Below are 24933 nucleotides of genomic sequence, written 5' to 3'. Positions count from 1 at the left end.
ATGTATACATGAACACCGCCTATATGAGAACGTTTTCCCCATACAGCTTGCTTGCGCTTGCCCCTGCCCGCAATATTTATTCTGGAAAATGGCACAGGCACAATCATTGGCTTGGGGAAAGAGCGTGAGAAAAAAAAGTTTTTATGTCCGAGGTGCCTAAAATGCTGACAATGATTTTTTCTGCAGTCGAAACATATATGCCTTCTTGTCGATCTTATCAATGCCACTTTCCTTAAGGAGCAATGCATAAATCACCCCCGTGCTGTCAATACTGGAATATGGCGTATCGTGCAGTTTATTCTACACGAGGCCCTCTGCTGCCAGGTGTTGTATAAACGCCTCCCTCGATTCGAAGTCGATCCACTGTCAAATGAAATCAATAAAGAGAAAAGACATGCCCCGCATTGCGTTGAGAGCCGTTAAAATGGCGCACTCAGCGGATCCCGGTTCGCTCGGCGCGCACCGAAGTCGACGCGGAATTAGAAAAATTGATGGCGGCTCGACCCGGTCAAACCTGGATATGCGCAACGGAAGCTGCCATACGGATTGTCCGGCTCTAACGTTTTCGTCGCCGATGCACTGGCTGCAAACGGCGACTTTCGGCGTCTTACTCCATTTGACCAGCTTTTCCTTCTTCTCCTCCCTCTTCTCTCTCTTTCCTTCTACTACTTCTTGGCGTCTTCCGAGTCATCTTGCTCCATCTGACCGACTTCTTCTCCTCCCCTTTCTCTCTTTTGTTCTTTTTCCCTCCTTCTGTAGCCTGGAGCAAGTAGTTGCCATGATTACGGTACATGCGCAGTAGAGACTAGCTATACGCTTATTCGAAATGCACCGCTGAGTCTGACTAGCCTATATGTAGCTTTCGCTACAAAATTTCCAAGAAAACCGTCCGCATCGCTCCCCATTTCGAAATGGCGCCGAACAACACCAACAACACCATCGCAGAGTACCTGCAGAACCGATCGCCCCCGTCCCCGTTCGAATGCGTTCGCCAGCCAAGCTTCTATGTACAGTCGTAATCAACACACTCGCGAGCGTCACGCCCATTGAGAAAATTAATCCGCGCAATATAGCGGAGCCGGACGCCGTGCACCCCTTCCCCCCCCCCCCCCCCCCCCCCCCCCCCAAAAAAAAAAAAAAAAAAACACGCACAAAACGTCAGCATTAAATGAAAGTTCACGTGCCTACACTCCCGTTTAATGTCTGCAGCGCGATGTCCGGCCATTTATGGCAAGGGTCTCCTCTCAAGGGCGCACGCGCTTTCGGTGTAATAAGGAAGGAGATGGACAGCGTTAATGCATCGCACTGCCGTATACACGCGCCAGAACTCGGTCTTTTCTTCCCGTGTGGACCACCGGCCAGGAAAGGTGGAACGGCGCGCGAGCTAGCGGGCCGCGCGGTCGACGAATCATTTGTCAGCTCCCATGTCTGGCTAAAAGGGAAGGGGGGCGGGAAAACACACATAGCCGGCAGTAATCCGCCGAGCTGCACCGGCAAACAAGAGGCAGCCAGGTATACACAAACCACACGAGCGAAAGAAAACGCCGCAACAGAGATAAACATAAAAAAAAATGCCCGGAAAAAAACAATAAGGCGAAGGCCGAAGCCTGGCAACATACATCATAGTCGCGGATAAGAAATGGTGCCGCAACCTCCATTTCTGCCTCCTTTTTCGTTGCTGTTTATTTTCTGCACACCGAGCGCTCTGGGTGCGCAAGCACGGAGCTTTCTCGGTGCATTGCTATTCCTTTATGTCTTCCATCCTTGGCGCCGCGTGCGATGTTGCTGGTCGGATGCGTGTACGACAACCCTTTGCAGGTATAATACTTCCGCGCTTCGCCGGCGTCGTAATTACTGCGGCCTTTGAGCGGACGCCGGCGAACCTCTTCACCGGTGTGCCCTGATGCTGTGCTGAATCTACACGGCGTTTCGTAAGATCTGGCGCCTGGTATGAGCGATGATTGCGGATCGTTGTGCGCGTCGACAGCTCATCGAAGACAGGGGAATCGAGGTTACAAGCGCTGCGGTGTCTCCGTATCCGTCTTCGATGCGCTGTTGTTGATATGCACAGAGAGTATACGTACCAACTAGCCACAATTTCTGCTTTAATTACATACCAGTTTTCATTTGCCGCCTTTATCATTCTTTCAACATAGTGCAAGATGACTCCTTGTATATATATATATATATATATAAAAAGAACTGATATCTAATTCTTGTCGGAAATGCGCAAGATACTAACTTTTGAAGACAAACGAGCTGAGTGTAGATTTTGTACGATCGCATATTTCAGTTAAGTTTTGCAGACGAATGCGTAGCACTGCAAAAAATGATTTAAAATACTGACTAGGTGCGACTCTAGTTAGCAGTCAGCGAGAGAGCGCCATGTGTGTGAGATTGTGAGGTGAGAGGGGGGATGAAGGCACTACGTGCTTCTACATCTAGTGTGTACTTCGTTTCCTAACCCCTAATCGGTTTCGGTCACCCGCCAAATTATAAAATATTCAACGAAGCAGGAGCGAGAAGAACCAAAGCTGTTAGTCGTCACAAAGCGCATCATTAGAGTCATAGCCTCCTTTTTAGAGCAAACAACTCGAAACTCGCCTGAGGCCAGTCTTGAAACCGTTTAATATCTTCTCGCCAAGTCGCTACGGCGTTCAAAAAAGACAAGACGGAGAAAACGCGGTGAAAAGCAAACAGACGCCGTTAAGGCAAGGGCCAGTTTCCCCCCTTTTTCTTCTGTTGACGAAGACGCGCGGGATGTGAAGTTCGAGGGTACGTGGTGCGATTAAAACCATTTCAATGAATAACGGGTGTTGAAGGGCAATGCCATAAAGGCGGCACGAGACATACATCACGGCAGAGGAGCCGTGCGCTGCGGTGTCGAGGGGCCCTTTGCGTGCGTGCGTGCGCGCGCCCCGTCTAATGTTATGAGTCGCGGGGGCTCGAACCCTCTTCCCACCCCGCTTCCTTTGAACGGCGAGAGAAAAGAGAAGCCAGATCGCGAAGAAGTCTTCTTCCCCTGCACGCCGTGTACCGTACTTCAGCGCACCCAAGCGTCTCACAGTCCTAACTGCCTGCTATTTGATGACGGCTCTCTCTAGTCGGAACGATAATAATAAAAATCAGGCGTGGGGACACAATTAAACGTTAATAGAAAGGAAGGAATAGCCAGAATGCAGCAAAATGATAGTTGTATCTGCGCAGATACTTGAGTGAAGAAGTAATTAGGAACGTATGGCGTCATAAACTACTCTGAAATCGATGAGGCAGGCATTGAGTTAAAAGGCGAAAAATGACACGGACAGCCTCATTACCCAATCACAGCGAAATGTTCTCGCGGTCTTATAACATGTTGATCTCCTCCTCACTGTATGTCATATGTATATATATATATATATGTGTGTGTGTGTGTGTGTGTGTGTGTGTGTGTGTGTGTGTGTGTGTGTGTGTGTGTGTGTGTGTGTGTGTGTGTGTGTGTGTGTGTGTGTGTGTGTGTGTGTGTGTGTGTGTGTGTGTGTGTGAGCATTGAAAAGGGGGGGGGGGGCGACAAACCCTTTAAATAGCAGTCTTAGTGTATATATATATAACGGACAGCTGGAGGGCAACACTAGGTCTGTGGGAATAACATTTCAGTTAGCCGCCCTGCACCAGTTATGATTTTGCGGATACAAATTGGGCACTCGCCCAAGACGCCGAAACCTGTTGGACGTAGTCTGCGAGACTCCCACAGGGGACGCTTAAAACCGCATTAATACGGTACTGCTTGCAGCATATCGCTGGCGACTTTCGTCGAGTGGATAGATATAGCGAGTGCGGGTGTACTGCGCGCCGCCATGCGACGTATCTCGGTGGTGGTATAGGGAATGTGAGGGGAGGTTTGCGTTGGTGAAACGAGCCTTTGACTCATTTCCCGGCACGGTTACACGCCATAACTTTCCGCTTCGCTCGTCTCTGGAAGCGCATCTCTCCCCGTGCCTTCCCAAGGGGGTGCAAGGCACCGTACACACAAGCGCCCACGTTTATATAGATACTCGCCGCATCCGTTGCCCCGGGAGACCGAGAAATGGTCTCGCGTTGCCAGCGCCGCCTGTGAGCGGCTTTCGGTCGTGCGTGGCGTGGCTTTGGTGCGGGGAAAGGAGAATCAGGAGTCCATTTATTTCGAAATTGCCGAATTTACCATTAAATGGCATTACGGGTGAGGTATACCCATACAGTGCAATTTTTGCACGATCTCTAGTGGGTACCCTGTGATTCACCCAACACTTTTCGTAGTAAAAGGTAAATTCCGGTTTATCCGAAGTGATTTCGTGTGGTCACCAACACGGGCATTGATGATACTCAGCTGACAAATATATGATCTCCCGAATGTTCGAATTGCCGATACCCCACAGCATCTGTATTTGCGGTACGGCTGCGATTACTCGTTTAGCATTCGCCATAGCACTGCCGTTCATCTACAAATGAAAGTTATGCCGATTTAACAGAAAACTTTCACTCGAAGAAAACCTCGCTGACATCTGGGAACTGAGCTTTGTCACCTTAGCTAGCCAGGGCGTCCAGTAGACCAGGTGGTAAAGAGAGAGATAGCTGATCAACCCCAAGTGGAAACGTTATTTCAATGTCTGTGAGAATCCCTCAGGGCGGTGTAGAGCTGTAATAAGGGAGTAATTACTCCTCAGAGCAGGATTACTTTTTTCTTCAATTGCGAAGCTTCCGTGAAAGCTGTATAGGTCTCCACTGTAACCCTACGGCTAATTGCTCTGGTGTGGACGTTAGTGGGTAATTAAGCTCTTATTGCAAATGTGCTCCACATCGGGGGATTCCCCTAAAAATACATGAGAACAAACCTCTGCCCACTTGGCGACCTCCTTACATCACTGCAGTAAGGGGGGGTGTAGAGGTTTTGGACTGGCGGAGAAGGAGGGAGAGCGTTTGAGACGTGTACGTGCATATGATATGTTCCAGGGTTGCGCTGCTTATCCAGGTTGGCCGGGATGAAGTTTGAGTCTCTTAGATTATGTCAGTATTACTTAACTGCACAGATACTCCTATTTAAATGATGTTGACGGCAGCCTCTGTGTACCTAGCTACTATACCCTCACGTTTTTTTAGAATGGCCTTAGGTAAGGTCAACACCGGAGATATATGTGAACTAGCTGTTTATTTAAGCAAATACTATAGTTACAGAGGAGTTTCGAGAAAATGTTCCTCAAAATGTATTGGAAGAGCGAAGTATGCTGGCCCAGACTCAAAGATAAAAGGACGAGAGATATACAGATGTGTGATGTGCTAAATAGAACATAAAACCAAGCTTCAAGTACGTCGCTGGAAGTCATATGAATGTCAGCCTTGAGTAATATGTTCTAGAATCCCGGCAGACATTAGGAACGAAAGTTGCAGAGAGGCAAGACGAAATGTACGAATGGAAGCCAAGATCTGGGTTTTCTCAAAAGAAAAGAGGAAAGAGCTACGTGCTGGGCACGTCGTCACAAACTCTGCCTTTATTAAATAAGGACTTGGGAGGTTTTAACAGTGCTGGCATCCTAAAGTAAGTGTTGGAAGTGCCGCAATAAAAAGAAGACCAATACGTTCAAAAACGGCTTAACCAACGGTGAGAATAATTACCCCTGATTGATCGGTTTTCTCAAGCGTCTCACTGAACAGGCGAACTATTAAATCAGAAAAGCCGCACCGGTATAAGAACGGCACCGCGTGTTAAATCATAAATTAGGATACATAGCACGTTGCAGTAAGCTTCGTTCGCTACGGCTTCCGGCGCTTGTGGCACGCCCTGTAATCCCGGCAGGCGTCGGCTGAGGAGGCGGCGACGAAATAATAGAATCTGGAAGATGGCAACGCACAAAGGAGCGGAGCAGGTCCCATCGACGTCCCGCCAAAGACAACAAAATACAGCACTAAAACTCGCACACTCAGCCAATGGGCAGCAGGCAACGTGAGCTTCGGCCGGAAAAGCATGTAGTAGCAGTGTCTTTCATTAACCCCGCGGTAGCAACAACAGCACAAGCCAGGCCCCCGCCTCCCCGCACCCCAGGCGCGCGCGCCGATGCCCCGGACCGTGTGACGGGACTGCCGAGGCGACCCTCAATCATTGCGCTGTAATCACAGGACATCGAAATTTCTCGGCACGTCCGAGGGACATTTTCTTGGGCGCGCGGTTGCCGCTCGCCCGAACGCCCGATTCGGGCGCCGAGGTGGCAGCGCGCGGAGGCGTTCCGGTCTCGCTTCGACGCCGCAGAAATAAAAGCCATTTTCCAGTTAGGGACACTTGGCTCGGCTCTCCTGATCTGTGACGGCGTCGCTGTCACTGACAGTGACAGAGAAAGGGCAAAACTACTTTTAGGTTACTAGTAAACTGCACCGACTCGCGACCTCCTAAAAAAAATGAAAGTAAGGAAAGAGACGCCTGACCTGCTGTGTTGACACTGTATGATCGCCAGCGATATGGTGTGCCTAGGCGTATTGGATTGATGCAGAAACGGTGCACTGGCCTTCAGGCTAAACGTTTCGGGTTAGACAGTGGTCGGAATTGCGACTTTTTTTTTTTTTTTTTTTTCGAGACTAAGAAATCAAAGTATTTTATTCAGGCAGCGAAGGTTTGGCGAAAAACACATCTGGTAGAGAATATTAATGGTGGCAAAGAATCGACTGTCTAACAGTCGCTGTGAAGTCTGAAAGAGACTGCGAAAAAGGAAAAGAATTGCGCGTTGCGGGGCCGAAACGTCTTCGTTTTTATTCGGCGATTGGTTTGCGCCCCAGTATTTTCCATCTGTTTGACTAAATCAACGGCGCCATCTTCATTGCAGCTTGGCGGCATATTCTTTTGCCTGCTGCATTTCCTACGTGCCTGCGTGTCGTAGGGGTAGTAACAAAAATGCAAAGGGTTCTGGCAGGCTGATTCTGATATCGCCCTCCCGTATCAAAGGAGCGACCCGAGCTGGCAGCTCCTGCCAGTGGCATAGGGGTAACGTGAATTCAAACGTCACGGCAGGCTGATGTTTGTTATGAGGACACGGCACACAGCGACGAGCGGTTAGACGTGGCGTAGTATTGCTTGCGCAATAAAATTCGGTTAGCACAGCGCAGACAATCCTGCAGCAGCCTGGGAAAAAATTTCAACCATCACACAGTGTCACGAATTCGGCGCACAGTTTTATTAAGCCGGCGCGGCGCGAGGCTCGTGCGGCGCCGCATCAAAACTTCCACACAGTTCTAGAAAAGCCTCCTTCCCCGCGCGAGAGAGCGCATAGCTTTGTACGCGTCGCCGTCACCCTCTTTCTCATATCACCCTGCGATGACGGTGATTCATCAGTCCGGAAAATGCCAGACGTCACCAGAAAATTCTATGGGACCTAGCCAATGAGGACGCGCGACTCGAAGGGAGGAAAAGAGAGCGCTCTAACCAGCGAAGCTAAGTGTGTATGCGCGCTAGCCTTGGCGCGTCTTAACAGACAGACGCGGCGCGCCCTATTTATGGAGGCCGCGTCGCTTGTGTAGCCAGTCAGTCAGTCAGTGATTGCGGCGTGTTCGCTAGTGCTTCGGCTGGTTCGGCTGGACTCCCGGGGATCACCCGCTACTGGCAAGCCCACGGACCTGCGAGGGTGCGGCGCTCGTCTTGCATGGCGCGGCCACATCGTGACTCTCGAGGCGTCGGACTGCAACAGTGCCCGGTGAACAATTTGGTGTTTGTTTATGTGACTCTCTCGTGTTTGATCTGTGTTGTAAAGCCTCTGTGTTATTGAACACCTCTGTAGTTGCATGCTTAGCGTTTGTTTTCTGAGAACCTCTCGTTTGTGCATTTCAAGTGTTCTTGTGTATTCCTCTGTATCGTCTCTGGCTGTGTATAAAGTGTGTTTTGTTTGTTACTTCTGACTCCGACCCTTACTCTGGCTTAAACCGGCAACAGCTGGGCACCAAACGGCCACCCCCTTCTGTCACTACAAGGTAGTTGAATTCCGACTGAGCTTGTCACGCAGGTCGAGGGCATCTCCTTTGCGACCGGTACAGCTGCCCCTACTCACTCTAAGTGTGTCTGGGAGTGTGCGCACCGTTAAGGGCGCATCGTTAATAATCCTTCTAATTATTAACAGGTGACACACACGTACACCTCCGCTGTAATTAACGCAGGTTCCACTATAAGTGAGGGAAACCTGCCATGTAATCCTGGCTTACCAAAAGCCCACAAGGAGAAAAAGAAGCCGCTTGAACGTGTGCTGCGTGTCCTACATGCGGAGCACGGTGCTTCAAAGGTTTCTGCGTAGTATGAAGCTCGGTTGTGCCCTAGTAGAGACTCTCGCAGTGTGTCCGATTATTTGCTGGTGCTGAGTCACAGTAAGCGGTAAGAATGCGGAACGACGTAGGAGGAGGTCCAGGGGTGGCAACGCGAACTCCTGTGCAGCGCTTTTGCTTGGCTTTGCCGTCTTATATACTTGGGTCGAAAAACAGAAAAAAAACAAAAACACTGCCTGTGTCGAAGCAAGCACGAAAATAATTGGGCACGTGCATGGAGGACAGAAACAACTTAGGAGAGGCCCTCGCCATTCCCAATGCATTGGAGAAAGTGTGGCGGAAGTGACGTCAAAATTTAGGGTTAGCCAAGTCGGGCCATTTGCAACGGCGACGCTGTTGCTATGAAAACACGGGCCACTAGCAACAGCGTTGCTAAGGCCCCTAGGTATGTGAGCGTCGCGGAGAAAGGGTAAAGGAGGAGGAGGGACGTTGCAGCGTCCGGTCGCGGTGCAGCCGCGCCGGCTTAAAAAAAAAAAAAAAAAAATGACGACAGGGCCTCTCCTAAGCTTTCCTTCCTCCATGGGCACGTGCGTCGGCAAATCGGCCGCAATAGATATAAACCGGGCGGGGCCGGCGACTGGACAGCCAAAGCCGCGGTCGAGAATCGAAGCCGCTTCTGCGGTCGACGCTGTGCTGCTCAAGGAGAGACGAAAGGACGAAAGCCGCGCTGGTGGTGGTGGCGGCGAGACGAATGCGGGTGACCGAGTGCTCCTGTCAGGCCGATGAGCGCTGGACTTGTCGGCCAATCGGATTAGGGCTAGAGCCCCGAGATTCGGCCGAGATCGCTCCGTGGGCTCCCTCGTAATGACTGCCGCCGGCCCGACAGCGCGCGCCGAGATGCGGGCGTCTGCTTCCAACGCAGACGACTTCCCGACGCGGTCGTCTGCTGCACGCTCGCCTGCTTCTGTGCTGATGTCCGCCAAGCAAAACACGAAGTGCAAACGAACGCAATATGACACGAAACAGAACTCAGCTCAGTACAGCCCGATGCACAACGCGAAGCATAACATAACGTAACATGAGATAATGACATTCTGGGATATTATTCTGTAGCAACTATAACGCCAGAAGAACTTGTCTTCCATAAAGCTGAGGTGCAGTCAGAACAAGCATCCCACGGATCGGCTGAAGTTTACTTTCCTTAAAATAAAGCGACCCGCGCAAAAAGCTACGCGAGCCTAGCAGCTTGACGAGGCCCAATTTGACCACGCGGTGTCAGCAACCGCAGGTTTTTTTGCACCGTAAAAAGCATTGGCTGCTGCGAGAAAAATGTCGCTCAAAGTTATTTCGTTTTGCGAGATTCCGCCACGTGATGCTGGGTGGTCAGGAAATTGAATCACAGATTTGGTTCTCAGTGAATTTACTCTCAACTGTCGAATTTGTAGTCAAATGGTTGAGACAATGTGTGAAAATAGAACTGGTTTGCAAAACGATATTTATGCTTGAACTTTGCGAAATCGCGCATATAGTAGCACATGTATCACGACAGAACACTCTACAAATAGTATCAGCTGGTTAATCTAACCGTCCGTAACTTCCCAGCCGAGAAAAACTACAGAACTGTGTCAAAAATACGACAAAATATTACGTAGTTCTGTCGTTGTCGTAAACGTCAGATTTTTCTGTAGTTTTGTAGTTTTTCTGTAGTATATTTCTGTTGTCTGTAGTTCTGTAGCACTTCTCTTTTGTGGCTATAGAAATTTCCGATGTTACTATAGAATGTTCTGTTGTCACAATAGCTTTCCCGTCAAAAACAACACAGAAATTCTGTCGTAACAGCGGAAACATTTCTGTAGTTTTTTCCGACTGTGTTGTGTATAGCTCCTCCGCCCAGCGAAAGACACGGAAGCTCAGATAAAGCATCGGCTTCCCGAGGTGCAATGTTCCAGGACTCCGAGAACAGACAGTGACCACAAGGCACACAAGGCTATATAGTAAATAGTTGTTCTGCACAGTATCTTTTTTTTTTTTCTTTTTATTCTGGGCGCCTTCTCGCCACGTGGCGATGTATGGACTTGAAGGACGCAGAGGACGTGAACACAAGTTGCTCTACGCAGTGTTGAGGGTCATCGTGCAAGGCGCGTACACAGAAGAGGAAAAAGGGAACGAACAACAAAAATAAGTACGAGAGAAAGCGGAAGCTGGGGCCCGCTTTCTTCGCGACAAGCAGAGAATAAGGTGGACGCCAGGAAACAGGGATATATATCACCCCCTTTCTCTCTCTCGCGCTTTTTCTACCCCAGAAAGCACGGGGCAAACAGCTAGCGCATGTCCGGCACCTGTGTTTACACAGGGCGCGCACGATGGAAGAAACAGCCGCAACAATTGGGCTCCGCGCGAGCACAAGCCAGGCGGTGGCTGCTGACAACAACAGGACTTGGTGTGGTGGTGGAGGCGGCCCGAAACCTGGAGGCTGCGAAAACGTTCGCCATTCGAAGGAGAAAAAAGGAAAGAATTTGTGTGAAGCGGGTCATATTTCTTCCGGAACGCGCCACTTTTCTGAGGCGACGACTACACGAGGCTTGAAGAGAAGAAAATAAAATAAACAGTGCGGGACCATGCCGCTAAAACAGACCAGGCATTCTCGGAAAACTACCGTCACGTTAACGAATGGTTTAGCGTCAGAAAAGGTCTGTCGTTAATGTGGTGAGGCGAAATGGGCGTTTTACAATGAGCGAAGACAGCAACCACTTTAGAACGCTCCACGGAATCAAAAAAAAAAATAAAATATATATATATATATATATATATATATATATATATATATATATATATATATATATATATATATATATAGACAACAGATATTTTAACGAAGGATTTGCGTGACCACGCAAACTAGTGTGCACTAACCTAGTTTTAGCACCCGCGTTTAGTTCGATGCAGGAGCACGCTAACATCTGAGGTGGTCGAAATTTCTGGGGCACTCCACTACAGCGTCTCTCATCTCTCAGTCTAAGTCGCTTTGTGTTATTAAATCCCATAAACCAAACCTAACCAATTGATCTCGTTTCGCAGAAAGGAAAACGACTAAATGCTGAATTATGGAATGACGAAAACATGGTTAAGCAGATCTACATCACTTGTCGGTGAAATAGTGGTGTAAAGTCAGCAAAAAGAAATTAAAAAATGGCATCTGGATTGGTCCTAGGCCGCACTTGTTCAGGACTGAGTGACCCACGTGTATACAAGCACAAAAAGGTTAATCATAGGCGCTTCACAGCAACTATGGCGCCGATTTTTCCTGTCTTCCTACCTCCCTCTCTCTCCCTCACTAGCACGCAGAAAAGAGGAAAAGGGGGGGTTCTACACAGCACATGGGCACAAAAGACCTCCAGATCAGCAAGGTCCAAAGCTAGGTCCTTCTTTTTGGATGCTCTGGAGCAGACTGTAAATAAAAAGAGGAAAAAAAAAAAGAACTATCGAATAGGATCACTTAAGATTCGAAGACAAGAAAAAGGCGAAGTCAATTTCTGCTCAATATTCAAGCACTGCGTACCTCTAACACGAGGCAAACTCCCCTAATTGGCCCAATGAGCAAACAGTGACACCAGAACCGCAAAAGACCAGCGCTCCCATTCTATATTTAACCCCATGAACTTCTTATACGACGTTCTGTATTCCTTAGCTGGTTTCCAAGGTTACTGTTCATTTCTGCGCCCGTGAAAACAGAGTACCAGTTAAGAGTCAGCACCTTTATTGTTCCTGCTTCCCGCTGCTTTGCCCGTCTACAGCGCGTCGATTTCGTTTAATATGATCAAATAGTGTATTGCCCAAACGGCACATCATAGGGCATTAGTAAAATGCCCTTCCCTGAGGGCATTTCATTCAAACATGTGCGTTTTTGCGTGCTTATACGTGTATGAAAAAAAAGTGTGTGTGGGCGCAAATAGGAGATCCTCAGATGAAGGGGATAAAAACGAGAAGCAAATTTCGGGAAGCAGCCCATCGAGAAGCTGTCTCTGAAAGCGCACCCGTCGGGAGTGCGAGAGCCGAAGCATGTACAATAGAAGAAATGAAGAAAAAGGGAATATACAGAGAAACTGAGAGGCAAACGGAGACGAGGAGTAAGTCGAGTGATAAATTAGGCTTGTCAGGAGGGATGAAAACTATAAAGTGGAGACGGAAAAGGGAAGAACATTTTCCCCCGCAAGAACACGCGCTTTATACGCGGCGGCTTATACGCCTCGGGGCTGTCTTCGTGGCAGAAGCGAGGTGGCGATGGCGATAGAGATAGAAAAGAAAAGAACATACATGCAAAACGAAGGCACCTGCTCACGTGCACTCGCTGCGGCGAACGCACAGAACCAGGTATGTATGTAAGTGCGATGCAAAGAATATTCTCATGCGGGCGCAGAGCGAAGGCGCGCGCGTTTGAGCACGAAAAAAAAAAAAAAAATAATCCGCGCCCTTTGAACGTAAAAGACGCACCTGCGGCTAACGACAAACGTGTATACAAAGGTACACACGAAAAAGAAAGATGAAATTCGCGGCTAGTAAGACGTACAAAATAAAAGGAAGGTGTTTAGAAGGAGAAATGGACGTCTTGAAGAGCACCTTCCCTTTTTCCTGATACTTGTTCCCGCTCGTATTAAACGGTTGCATGGGATAAGGGCTGACAGACGATGGCAGCAGAAGTTGACAGTCGTCTGACCGTCCTCGTGCTTTTATTGAAGCACGCACGTGAGTGGTTGAAAGTGTGAAGACTACAAATGAGCGCTACGAAATGAAAAAAAAAAAAAAAAAGACACATGATGAAAAATCTGTTGGTAATGCGATAATATTAGAAGCTGTTTGAGCCTTTACGTTGAGGTTTGAGTCTTTCACGGTTATGTTTGCGGACGCCTGGGCGTCTAGGCAAACCATCTTCGGGTCGTCTGGCTTGTGATATCTATATAGGTTTCCCCAAAGGTCGCTTGACGTGGCGACGCAGACGTATTGAAGAGTACATCGAAATAGTTGTCACACCCAATATTGACTTCACTGCTCCCAAGCCAATCGGGTCTCAAGACGTCATTTCCTGTCTGGTGACGTCACCACCTTCCAGCCAATGGCAACTCTTCCGATCTCGTGACGCCACTTCCTACCAGCTAATCACCCGAATATTATGAAAGATGCCGCATTTTTTTTTTCTCCGTTGATGCTTCTAATGCTGTAACACCAATAACAAACGCATGCAGCATAAGTTGGTGAGAATGAGACAAAATTGGCGTCTGCGCTCTTCGTAGCATTGACACACGGGATTACGCCTCCCGATGGGTTAATTAAAAAATAATAATAAAGAACGGCGGCGTTGAGTTGACGCGCCCCTTTAGCGGATGCAGGGACGATTGAACTGACGACTTACACTTCCACGAGCGGCACAGGCCTTATTGAACGTTTGGGCAGAATATTTTTTGTTTACAGGTTTGAACAATCTGAATTAGAAGCGTGTTTATATACATGCATGAGCGCCCTGTCCTACATTTTACAACAGAGGTCCAATGACCGGTCATCCCAAGTACATTTACCGCAGACGCAACGGTGACCTCGTTTAAACCGAATCCCCCTCTATACAAGCTGTCATCAATTGATATCGAGCACCCCTTCGCTTTTGTCATCGTGCAGCAGCCCCAGGGCTGCAGTTTTGAACTATTACTACCCGTCACTATCCCTTTTAATTTTGTCCTTTTCGTTGTGAATTTATGTTTCGTACCCATTAATCTCTTGGGTTTTTCTTTTTCTTCTTACCTTTTCGCCTTTGTTTTATAGCATTCGTACTGACTTTGTAGCTATAGTGCCCACCATCGGACGGGTATTGTACGTCAAGCGGCTTTTTGGATTTTTTACTTCTAATCCAACTAAAGAGCTTTTATTTATAGCTATAGTTAATTAATTAATTATTCAATTGTCACCTCCAAACATAAGGTTTTAGACTGGATTTATTCATATACGTTTTTATGATTCGTTACTGCGCGTTTGGTACTGAAGCCGTTGAAAATGCTTGACTACTGTTTATTACTTTGTTTACTCCTTTCTTTTTTTATCTTGCTTTCTTTGTCAAGGTTCACAATCAGTCTACTTCAAGACGTCAGCAGAACAAGTAAGCTGCATGATAAAGAGGGTATCGCAGAACAGAAGCGGGATGAAGGAAAGCGACACGATCAAGCTCGTCAGAAGCCTGATAGTCAGCAGAGTCACGTACTCTTTGCCATACCACCGCATGACCAAGAAAGACAAAGAACAGAAGGAGGCGCTGCTAAGAATAGCGTACAAGACGGCACTCCACCTACCAAGAAACACACCAAATGAAAAGCTGCTACAAATGGGCCTAAACAACACATTCGAAGAACTAACGGAGGCCCAGCTAAGTGCGCAAATAGTCAGGCTCCAACAGGCAGTCACCGGCCGCAAGCTCCTAGAAAGATTAGGACACGACGTAGAAGGAATCGTAGATAGAACAGCCACCATTCCAGACGAGGTCCGTCAAACACTGGATGTCAGCCCCCTGCCGAGAAACATGGATCCCAACCTCCACGCCGCTAGAAGGCAGGCCAGGGCAGACTATGTGCAGCGGAACCTAGCCACAATGGAAAATACAGTATACACAGACGCGGCCCTGTATCCATGGGACCGCAGGACCAGAAAGTTCAGAGTCGCGGCAGCAGTGGTAGACCACATGGGGGAACAAATCAGCAGTGCGACGTTAAGAAACTGTACGGTAACGGAGGGGGAGGAGGCTGCCGTAGTTCTAGCGGCGGCCGAAGGTTACCGTAGGAACAAGTCTCTGATAATCCTAACAGACTCCAAAGCAGCATGCAGGGACTACACACGGGGCAAAATAAGCAAGGAAGCGCTGAGCATCCTCCTCGAAGCAAGGCTTCCAAATAAGACCTTAATACACAGGATTTTCTGGATACCGGCACACACCGGAATAGAGGGTAACTCGAGGGTAGACAGCCTAGTTCGCGAGATAACGAACCGAGCAGGGCAGTCAGAAGCCCTGGAGGACCCCATAACGGTGGAACCAACGTATACAGAAATACTAAACTGCCACAGAGGGCGGAGATTCAAATACCCACCACCCCACACATAATTAACACAGCACGAGGCGGTCTGCTGGCGGAGAATGCAAGCAGGGACTTTCCACAATCTATACATACTACACAAGATGTTCCCTACACAATACAGGAACACATGTCCGTGGTGCGGGGCAACCCCCCCACTATACCACATCACATGGGAATGCGAACGAAACAGAGCCTTCCACAAACTAAATAACCCTAGTGCGGAACAATGGGAGGGTCTGCTGACCAGCAGCGAGCTCACGGCCCAAAGGGCACTGGTGCGGCACGCCTGCGAAGCAGCAAGACTCAGCGGTGCTCTGGAATAGGGGCGCCGACCTTGTGAAGAGGCCGAAGATATGAAGACATCGGCCCGCCGCTAAAACCAGAAATTTTTAGAGCAATACATTTCTCTCTCTCTCTCTCTCTCTCTCTCTCTCTGTATAAAATGAAGAAGCAGGGCTAAAGACCAAGCAGCACCCACCTTCACCACGGTTGGCACATGTCGCCAACGTACAGGCAAATGAGGTTGTCGTTCACCCGCAAAGGAACCTGCACAGAAAAGTAAAAATCAACGTTGGCCTTTATATTCCATACAGCGCATGCGCATATAGATACGGCACTCTTCCGAAACCTTTTGTCAGAATCAATAGTGATTCTGACACGCTCATGAACTGAGGCATGGCACGTTTCGAACCTTGTTTGCATGATGAGAGGTCTGCAGGATACGGTCTCGCTATGACTTCTTTCAGAAAGCAGGCTAAGGAATAACACTAGAGAATGTTACTGCAGCTTCGGCCGGATTTCAACCCTCATCGGGCTTGTGAAGCAACACCAGCGGTCAGTCCACCACCCAGAAATGTTCGCCCAAGGTGACCTCACCTACGCGGTACTTTATATCAGAGCTTTTGGATCATACCAGTTGCGAAACTCCGCTTTAAAAAGTGACCGAATTTTGTACGTATTTTTTGGGTGTCTATGAATTGTCGCGCCATCTGAAAACGCTCAATACAAACTTCCTGCTATTGCCGCCATTGTCTTTTGGAAATCAAATTTTTTCTCTCCTCTTTTCCATTTTAACTATTTGGCTGTTATGATAATAATAGTTGTGCATTTATAAATAATCAGACAGTTTAGAATTTAGACGCAGTTTCCTTTAATGGCCGCGGGTGCCGCCACCATTCGTAAACACTCGAATTTTGACCAATCAAAACAGCCGTTTTTTGATACATGGGCTCTATTGGAAGTTTCGCAACTGGTAGTATTGAGGAGCTCTGCTTTATGTAGTATGTACGCGAACCTCTCTGCCTTTCCTGCCAATAAACATCTATATGCTACACGCATTAAAAAGAAACGTGCCTTTCTGCCATGTATTTGCGCACACGTTCACATCATATCTTTGCTCTCTGTATCGTCGAAAGCAAAACAGCCCAATCGTGAAGACGAAATGGTACTGCAAATAAAAGTTATGTGGAACAAAAAAAATCTAAGCCCAAATGCACGGCGAAACTGGAGAGGTCTGCCTGCCACGGCTGTAGTGATGGAGGCGAGCCTCGTGATGGGAGTTTGCCGTGATCGCTGGACTCCAGAAAAGAGCGAAGAACCGAGCAGGAAGAAAAAAAAAAAGAAAAAGAGGAGGCCAAGAAGATTGCCAAAGAAAAAAAAAAGAGTGAGGGGGGAGGAGGGGGAGGGAAACCACTTTTCTTTTCCGCGTCGACCCCAAGAGGGATCAAGGAAGCAGCCGATCGACGCTACGCGCGTACGTCCGGGGTTCGCGAAGAGGCTCAGCAGGCACACACGGGACCACGGCTCCGAAGTCGAACATCACCCTTCCCTCTACTCCCTCTCCTTCTAAGGGCCAGCGCCGGATGTCCAATTTCGATCCACTATATGGGAGCGGGAAAGACGCAAAACCGGCACCGAAGAATGAAAGAATACGCTGCAGCTCGCGCGCATGTGTCTGCGTATCGAAAGAAAATCTGTACGCAGAGAAAAAACAACAACAACAACAACAACAAAATAAAAATGCAAACCAACAAATGAACAAGCATAAAAACAACAGCGTCGAGACAATGACTGTGCTACTGCGCCATATAGTACAGTACTAGAATTCTAGTCATAGCACAAGAAATAAAGTTAGCGCTTGATAATCAAAACAAAGATGGACACCAAATAAAGAGCGTTTTAATCTGCGAGGTGATTAGCAAGACTTCAGGGTTGGTTAGGAAATAAACGAATTCTGGATTTACGAAGCACCTGCTCTGCTGCGCACTTGCCTAGTGTTTGTTACTGTATTCTTATATTCGCAGAACGACTCACTCACTTCCCCTTCCTGAAAAACACAAGTCATTCAGTCCAAGAAAAAAACAACAACAAAAAACGAGGAACACTTAAGCTTCGCCTTTAAAAGTATGACGCGACAGCGTCGTATAACGTGCCTGTGTGACCTAGAAGTATAGCTTGCCTGACACGTCGGCAGCCAAGGGCAGTGGAAGGTTTATTCTTATACCACAAAATTCAAAAATGAGCGACAGGAATTTGCAGTTCCTCCAACTTTCTGATATCTGTGGTCTCGTTAAGCCGCACAAACCAAAATCGCACGTCCCTCTTAACGCTATAAACTGGGAGGACAAACGCGACAATGTTGATGGCTCTCGTTTGCCGACCCCTCTTGCGAATCCTCGTTCACGTCCACTCCCTTTGCTAATCGCCTAATCACTAATCCCTTAATTTGCCAGTCTATTATGTCACAATCATTAGCACACAATCGCAAAGATACCACATTATCCGAAATACTGCACGGAATAGATATAAATCTCCATTTTAACCAAAACGTACGAACGTGTCTGCTTGGCCCAGGGGCAGCGTGTCTCAGTTGGAGTCTTGGAGGGCTGTATTCCGATCCCACCCTCCAATATCAAAGGCGAAGTCCGAGTTGGAAGCGCCAACCAATTCGGCCATGTCACGTGGCCTCGTGACGTCACAAAACCAAACGACCAGTCAATACACACCGTCATGTCACCTGTCAAATATCAACCGCCAGATCAATGCCCGTCATTTTTCACCCACAATGCCGACAACGCCGACACCGAATAGGTCCTTAGACCTTATCGCGTTAACACAACCCCTCTTCCAACTTTATGAGCAGTAAAATAAGGTCAGAAGAAATTCGAATGATTAATACTGGCCCGCATAGTCGAAAAGAAATTTCGCCAGAACACGCGCACCGGTCACTGTTGACACTTGCAACGCCTCTAAACGACCTCGCTCGGGACTTCCGATCCCGCGGCGTTGTGTACACGTCCCTCGCCGGAGACATAAAGAGCGCCCATAACGAGTTTCCGAAAACGGAGTCACCTGAGCAAGAAGTGCGGCTCTTTCGATCGCGGGATGGGCTTCGCAAAAGAGATACACTGGCTGCCCCCGCCTGTCATGATGGCAACGTCGAAAACGAGATCGCTAAAAAAAAAAGTCGGAGTTGAAGCAGTCGGACAAAGAAAGGAGAGATGGTCCGGACGCCGCAGTTATAGAATCAAGCTTGTATGGCGTGAAGCGCAGAGAGAGAGAGAGAGAGAGAGAGAGAGAGAGAACGAAACAAAACGAGAATTAAGTTCCGTTGGTCCGGCAAGTGGCTGGCCAGGCGGGGAAGGTGGAGAGGGGAGGGGAAGGGTACGTTGACGGTGCTGGACCCTCAGTTCTGTCGACTTGGGCATCGCTCGCTAGCCTAACTGTTATTGGCGGGTACGCCATTACCTTCGGGAGGTGCCTAAAATTAAATTCGGCGCCCGCGGTCGATGCCTGGCAGCGCGGGGTCGATAGTCGAGCGATGCTGTCGAGGCTCTCACGTTATAATTTTTTTTTTCTTCTTTTGCGTAGGCCTCTCAGGTCGCATACGGAAAGTCCTTTCGTGTGAACGCCGCTTATTTCGACCGGAATTATTTACACGACGTGCCTTTTTCTCTTTCACGGCCTCCCACAGACGCGAGAAAATTTTAAGCTACGGGAAAGGCTTGTACCGCACAGCCACGAGGGCGTGGCTTTCAATACCAGTAAGAACGTGGCCGTATGCTCTCGTGTCCTTGGACGTCGCAGAAAGATGCCACCTCTCAACAAACCGAGGTGCGCAATCACCACGTTGTCCGATTATCAAGCACAGCGCGCACTGACGTGCTGAGAATGCGGGTTTTCTGTGCTGACTCTTAAGCAACGCTTTGAAAGCATTCGATGTGCCCGGAACCTTTGTCTGAGAAATATATTGAGTAGAACTGGATTTCTCAAACATATGCAATTGAGTTTTATTGCATTTGATCCATGCTCCACGCCGACGTCTTCACGGGAACTTGCCACGAGTGTATGGTTCCAAAAAAAAAAAAAAAAGCATTTAAGAAAATATTTTGCCAATCGCAATTTGAGTAGTGAGATCCGATACCGGAATCTGTTACTGAGCGCGATCCGGTCGGAAACAGGGTGGGGTTGTTGCCTGACTATTACTGCTGCTATTTTATTGTTATTGGAGATCTACACACACACACACACACACACACACACACACACACACACACACACACACACACACACACACACACACACACACACACACACACACACACACACACACACACACACACACACACACACACACACACACACACACACACACACACACACACACACACACACACACACACACACACACACACAAACACACACACAATAAACGGATGTCACACAATTTTCCCGATTAACCTATTTTATTCTACCGACAGTTTCGGACGGTGAGCCATCCGTCTTCAGGAGGGTTTGTGCGACATCCTTTTGAATTTCCTTGGCCCACTATTCAAAACGAAGCTATGCCTGCTATACATACATACATGCATACATATATACGTCATTATATTATATCATATTATTTTCGTGCATTAGTATTGTATAAGAAAACGGCAAATTTCGCCCTTCCGGACTTCTCTGTGCTGATTTAGTTCATCGCTTAATGGTTGGTTGGTTGGCTGGTTCACAGGAAGGGAAAGGCGCAGTATCTGTCACACTTGCTCTGTGGACACCTGAACCGCGCCTAGGGGAAGAGAGGAAGGTGGGAGTCAAAGTGGAAAGAGAGAAAGAGGAGCCGTAGTGGAGGGCTACGGAGTAATTTCGACCACCTGGGGATCTTTAACGTGCGCTGACATCGCACAGCACACGGACGCCTCTTCGTTTCGCCTCCATCGAAATCACTTGTTAATTTTGGAGCTGATGGCGCGCACCTGCTAGCGGCCGCAGCCGACAGTATGCAGTTGATTGTAGAAGGTAGTTGACCGTGACGTCAGGAAATCAGGTCGACGCTATTGGTTGGGACCTAGACGGCCTAATTCGAGAGCAATTTGGAACTTGGCTATTGTGTTCAACGCTCTCCACTATGCTAAAATGGGTTATTATATGGGGCTCTAACAATATAGCACAGAGTGTTTTGCCGCGAATTCTCGCGACTTTCCAGCCTCCGAAAAGCGCGCGCCAGAGCCCGCAGCTCGGGGCGCCGCTCAAGGAGCTGTGATGGAGCGCCTGGCCGATCTCAGCCGACTGCGAGGGAGCAGCGCCCTTCGCTCTTCTTGGCGATGACGACAGTTGACAGCGCTGACGCGCGCCGACGCAGGACCGCCGCTTTTTCATCCCGTCTCACTTTCACTCGGAACAGCTGCAGCGACTCGGCTCCGTTCAGCGCTTCGCTTCTCGCGACGAGAGCGACAGTATAACGGCCGTGGCATTCGTCCATATTTTTCTCGCCTTATTAATACTTGATACCCATGTTTTTCGCGGTGGACCGGCGGTCTGCAACCTCATGTGGAAAACAGATCGCGGGAGAAGAGCAACTTGTCCCATCACTCCGCGATGTCAGCGAACACGGTTTGAACAACGGAGCCGTTTGTCACGGGAAAGTTCCTTTAATTTTTTTTTCTTTTTAACGCGCCCCGCGTTATTCTGCTTCGTGTCAGCTTCAAGGGTCTTCTATAGTTGCGCTTTATTTTTTCCTCTCAGAGATATCGCGCGGGTTGTGTACGTGTAGCACAAGAAATCTCGCTTGCGACAGGAAATTTCGCACTCACACACCCTTCCCGCGTCTCCTTCTTTTTTTTTTCTTTCTTTTTTTTTTTTTAAGGCAACGTACGCACGACTGCTGAAATTCGCCAGAATTCAAGCTTCCAGCAGTGCGTTCATCTGCCATGGTCACTGACGTGGTGAGCGAATGTGAGCGCAACCTGCTCGTTTGGAAACCGACATATCAAATTAAGGAGCTATATCGTTCCTGCATTTGTCGGGACGGCACGCACCGACATTTTGAATGATTTCGAGACTTACGTTCTTAGTGTAATGCGTGCCTCAGAGCGGCTGCTGCTGCAACATCCAATAAAGGCCTATGTATAATTACTCGACAAAGGAGCAGCTTCGCCTCCTTTGTTACCTAACCGTATATGACCGAAGCCATTGTACAAGCTCCGGATATCTAAATAGACGAAGCTATGTACGCGTCGACGACCACTGCTTGTCATCTGCCGTCGCCGCTTGCAACGCGTACACAAGGCGAGCATTCACGCGGAATATGCGATGTCTGCGTATGTTAAAGTGCTCTACGATATCTAATTAATTGAGAACTTTTCAATGCGGGGTCCTTGTGTCGCGTCAGGAGTTTTGTAGCAAGAGCTGCATTGGCCACAGTCTCGCGCATTTCGCCGTGCCTGTCCGTGAGAAGAAGAAAAAGGAGAGAACTCTGTAGTTGGTAGAGGCGACCGACAACAGCGAGTTGGTTGCTAGGACAGAAGGTTCGTTCGAACTTTGTGACGGCAGTGTCCACCTGAGTTCGACGTTGAGACGATGTCATACCACTAGAAGTCTTCTTCTACACCCGAATGAGAGTGGTCAACGACGAGAGGCAAGGGATGCTCATACGTGAAGTAATTCCCCTACGGCATAAATAAAGCTGAAACCATAAAGTAAACTACTACGTGCAAAAAGCCACGTCTTTACTTTCAAGCCGAACCTAAGCGTTGCCATGCAGATTGCTCTCGCGTAACTCATGGTTTAACCACAAGCTAAACCACAGCTGAGTTTTTTACCATATACCACCTTCCGGCCCTAGCTTGGTATACTTATGGCAAAAAAGGGACGGGTAAGCTGAGTTAAGACTTTTATATATTTCAGTATATATAGTGAAAAATAGGCGAACACTAAACAATCTCCAATCTAGGTTGTGAGAACGCAATTATCCCTTTGTGACGGAACAGCGCAGAATAACGGAACATCAAATAGAGAAGTGCTGTATCAGAGTTTGGAAGCCAAGAGTGAAATATTGAAAATAGCTCGTCCTAATAGAAATGGAATTAACCAGGACAGCAGCTTGACGCTTGTCGGTTTGATGTCCCGTTGTTCTGCGCTGTTCCGTCGTAAACGAATAACTAAAATGCCCAAGCTGTTGGCCTGGCAGTCTTCGTGAAGCCGGTTCTAGTTTATGTGACTTAACTTCTGGTCTAGTGACTCGTACGATTATGAGTCATGACTGGACATGTGACTCATATGCATTGCTCTGCAGCATAGTTTCATACAACCAAACTAGTGAGCCGCAATGAGTCATGACATGACAAGCCCGACCATGCTTTACTATTTTTTTTTTCTGATACTGTGAATCCCATCAGGGATTGTAACAGGAAGGGCTGTGAGCACATTATACTAAAGCATAAAAGCATACACAATAATACATGGTGTAGAGTGTTACATGCAGCTTACAACAATCGAATAACACAGATAATATCACTTATATTAATTACATGATTACGGATGATACAGCGAGGGGATCAGTATTAGTTGTAATTGACAGTCAAGGCACAATCAAGGTTTAAAATACTAAAAAAGGCTAAAATCGACTATAATGAATTCACAACTTCAATCAGGCCCAATAGGCAAGTAAAAATACCAAGAGAACAAGAAAGCATAAAAATAAGGAATACAATTGTTACTGCAATGGGTATAATTCATCTGCAACAAGGGAACAAAACTCAGCTAAGGACGTGGTGTTAGTAATGCGCGTGTGTAGATTGTTCCATTCTCGTGTTACCCTTGGAAAAAATGAGTATTTGAAAATATCAGTATGAAATGAGAATTCGCCTAATGTGTGCGTAAGGTTATAACGGGTTATTCTGTTCGAGGACGTCAGCATGTAATTTGTAATAGGCAGTTTTAGTTGATTGTGTATTATCTGGTATATGATTTTAAGTCTTGCAAGATAGGCTCTGTTTTCTAAGGTTAGTAGTTCTGCACGTTTAAGTAATTCTGTTGGTGAGTCTGTAATGGAGTGTTTATTGTATATAAATCTTAGTGCCTTTCTTTGTACTGCCTCCAGTTTTTTAATGATCTGTTTAGTAAACGGGAACCAAACGGTATTAGCGTGCTCTAGTACCGGTCTGACAAGTGTTTTATATGCAAGTAACTTTGTTTCAGGTGGTGCTAGTTTAAGACGCCTGTTAATAAAGAATACCTGTTTTAGGGCGGTTGACGTGATGTTGTTAACGTAAGAGTTCCACCGGAAGTCAGAAGTTAGTGTCACGCCAATATACTTGTGCTCATGAACAGATCCAAGGGGAATGTTGTTAAGGGTGTACTGAAATGCTGATGAATGCTTATTTCTTGTTATAGATAAAAGAACAGACATTTAAATTGATATTCATTTGCCAGTCCTGGCAACACTGATATACTGCTGTTATGACGTTGTTAAAGTTAGATGATCATCAATGGAGTTAATTTCCTGATAGAGAACGCAATCATCAGCAAAAGGTTTAATATTATGTGAAGCGTAAGCTGGTAAGTCATTTATAAAAATTAAGAATAATACTGGAGCTAGGACACTCCTTGGGGTACACCTGATGAAACAGTATTTAAAGCGGATTTATCGTTGTTAATTTCAACAAATTGTGTGCGATTACTAAGATAATTTTTAATCCAATCTAGAACAAGACCAGTTCCCAAAGTTAGCTCAAGTTTTACCAGAAGTTTTGTGTGCGATACGCGGTCAAATGCTTTAGAAAAGTCTAGAAATATGAGGTCTATTTGTTTCTGGTTATCAATGCTCGAGGATATATCATGTGTTAATTCAATTAACTTAGTAATGGTGGAAAGGCCCTTACGAAAACCATGTTGGCAGGGGGTTAAAATATAATTTACTTCTAGGAAGGCATTTATGTGTTTCAAGATAATATGCTCTAGTAACTTGCATACTGTGCTGATTAATGATATTGGTCTGAAGTTCGAGGGGGTCAGATTTATTTCCCGATTTGTGTACTGGGGTTATTTTTGCTGATTTCCATTCCCTGGGAAGGGTGCAAGTAGATAATAATTTGCTAAAGAGTAGAACAAGGAATTTAGCCACCCACTCAGCATATCGATGCAGAAATACGTTAGGAATTTTATCTGGCCCTGGTCCTTCCTTAGTGTCTAAATTTAGTAATAGATTTAATACTCCAGTTTCTGTTATAATTATAGGTTCCATCTTCATACCTGTGCTAGAGTTCATTGTGGGCAGTTTTTCATTATCACTTGTAAA

General features: G+C 47.4%; 1 protein-coding gene across 4 annotated transcripts in view; it reads right to left on the bottom strand.

Moving 5' to 3' along the window:
* LOC146182538 (latrophilin Cirl-like) overlaps positions 1-24933 on the bottom strand; it is a 454778-nt gene that overhangs the window by 233753 nt on the left and 196092 nt on the right. For all 4 annotated transcript variants that reach the window (XM_084577657.1, XM_084577655.1, XM_084577659.1 and 1 more), the window contains exon 4: positions 15838-15905. The gene's annotated coding sequence lies outside the window, so the exon portion shown is untranslated. The remainder of the gene's footprint in view (positions 1-15837; positions 15906-24933) is intronic.

This window comes from Amblyomma maculatum, chromosome 8, assembly GCF_055883805.1.
Source record: "Amblyomma maculatum isolate TAMU_Amacu chromosome 8, ASM5588380v1, whole genome shotgun sequence".
NCBI lineage: Eukaryota > Metazoa > Arthropoda > Arachnida > Ixodida > Ixodidae > Amblyomma > Amblyomma maculatum.
This window is presented reverse-complemented; position numbering and strand designations above follow the sequence as displayed.